The sequence below is a fragment of the Meles meles genome, chromosome X (genome assembly GCF_922984935.1).
Source record: "Meles meles chromosome X, mMelMel3.1 paternal haplotype, whole genome shotgun sequence".
In the NCBI taxonomy this organism is placed as follows: Eukaryota; Metazoa; Chordata; class Mammalia; order Carnivora; family Mustelidae; genus Meles; species Meles meles.
In genome coordinates, this window is record NC_060087.1 from 50172953 (window position 1) to 50175479 (window position 2527).

At 35.1% G+C, this 2527-nt stretch overlaps 1 pseudogene; it reads left to right on the forward strand.

Moving 5' to 3' along the window:
* The first annotated feature begins 1123 nt into the window (after window positions 1-1123).
* On the forward strand, window positions 1124-2159 carry LOC123934646 (annotated as a pseudogene).
* Window positions 2160-2527: the final 368 nt, after the last annotated feature.

Sequence of the window (2527 nt, forward strand, 5' to 3'; positions counted from 1 at the left end):
TTCTAAAAAGCTCCAAATTTGCACTCTGCTGCATATAATACTTTGAAGTAGCCTTCTTAAACAGGTTCCCTTCCCTCTGCCATATGTACAGACATATCTCCCTGGAGTCAATTTGTGAACCTCCTACTGTCCAAAAAGTGGTCGTTTTCATACTTGTAGAATTGTAGCATTTCTTTTCTCAGATCTCTGATTGATTTTTCAGGTTTCAGAGTAACTTGATAGCTATCTAGCTGTATTGGAGGGATCAGACAAACTTAGGGTCACCTACTCCTCTGCCATCCTAACTCCTCTCTCTCAAGAATAGTGTTTTTTGAGCCTTAAACAAAATGAAAATCATGTAAGTATACTAACTTAGGAAAAAAAGAGAAATCTTCAAAGATAAAACTATAAATTAAAAAGGAGACATTACAACTATCAACACGGTAATATAAAGCACTAAGTATAAGAAATTAAAACTATAAGCTAATATTCCTGATGAATATAAATGTAAATAATCTCAACAAAATATTGACAAGCCAAATTCATACACACATACACCATGATTGATCTGGACTTATCCCTGGTATTCAAGCACGTTTTCAACATATGCAGATAAATTCGTGTGATACACCATGAAATGAAAGATAAGTGTACAGAATTATCTGAATAGTTATGGAATACATATTTAACAATATTCAATGCACTTTCATGATAAAAAATATGAACAACTCAGGATAGAATGAAATTACCTCAGCATAATAAAGGTTATATATCATGAGACAAAAACTCACATAGTAATCATTAGTGATAAACTGAAATCTCTTTGTCTACAATCAGGAAGAAAACAAGGATATCCATTTTTTCCACTTGTATCTTACATAGTTTTGGAAGACCTTGACAGAGATGTTAGGCAAGCTTACAAAAAGGTGTCCAAATTGTTGGATCTGTTCACAGATGACGTATTTTATGTAGAAACACTTAAATGGGTCCACAAAAAGTTTATAAATAATGAGTAGATCCAGTAAAGTTGAAGGAAACAAAATAAGTATAGAAATATCAGTTTTATTTATCTACAGTACTAACGAAGTATCCACAAAAGAAATTCAGAAAACAATCCTCCATGTGCTGAACCTAAACTGAGGACATGGAGGTTGCAGTTGCTGGGGGAGGGGGTGTTGGCAGAAATGTCTCATTTCATAGAAAAGGTAAAGTTACCACTCCAAAGGCTCATGAAGTTTGAAATAAGATAGTTTGCCACACTAATTCCTACATCCTGAGTAGGACAGATCCTTGGTGGAGACTTCTAGTGATCTTGGGACATAAAGGTGCTAGAATTGTGGAAAGTATTGCTCAAGGAGTTACTAAGTTGAAAGTAAGTTATATTGTCATCCCACTTTACATTTCACAATGTAGAGAATGCAGATTTTGTCTCAATCCTAAAACAAATATCTCCAGAAGAAAGAATCATTGAAAGGAAAGGATTAATGTCAGACAGTACTAGCAGATTTAACTGAAAAAGGAATACAATTTTACATTACATGGGAACAAGCATATTTTCTGAATAAACAGTTGTGGCTGATTCCGCTTTTGCTGGAATTGATCCTTTAGCACCTTTGGATAGAGTCTGCCTTCTAGTTGCAGCATTTCAACAGGCTATGGTGCTGTTGTAAACATAGTCAAGGTGGAGCCTGGCTCTATTTATGCTTTCCTTGGCCAAGGAGGAGTTGGACTAGCAATTATTATGGGCTTAAAGGTGGCTAGTAAGTCCCGGATCATTGGCATGGGCTTAAATAAAGATAAATTCAAAATGGTCAAGTAATTTAGGGTCTCTGAATGTATCAATTGCCAGAACTTCAGTAAAACCATTCAGGAAACGTGTGTTGAGAAGACTGATGGGAAAAATACACCACTCCTTTGAGTGTATGAGTAATGTGAAGGTCATGAGAGCAGTGTTAGAGGACTGTCACAAAGGCTGTAACATCAATGTGGTGGTTGTCATAGCTGCTTCAAATGGAGAAATTGCCATTCACCCATTCCAGCTAATAACAGGCATCACATGGAAAGGCACTAACTTTGGAGAATGGAAGAATACAGCAAGCACCACAAAGCTGGTATCTGAATGTGCATCAAAGAATATAAAAGTTAAAGAATTTGTGACTCACAATTTTTCTTTTGACTAAATTATGAAGCCTTTGAACTGGTGCATGCAGGGAAAAGTATTAAATCATTTGTAAAGATCTAAGTTCGCAAAATGAAAGCCCATCCTTGTTATAAATCTTGTGTTGTGATTGAAGCAACAAGAAAGGTAGAAGCTCTTCCAAGTTCACAACTGCATACACCTTTAGTAACCTACTATAAGGAGTACCATTTACTTATAATTCATGAATCTTTAATCAAAAACAAGCATGATACTGTTGTGAGTCTGTTTTATGGCTTTCCTTTACATGAAAAAATGCTAGCTCATTAAGGGATATATTAACATAATAAAAGTGATTCCTGCTTAAAAACAGAAAACAATTCTATACAATATCATCAAAAATAATGAAGC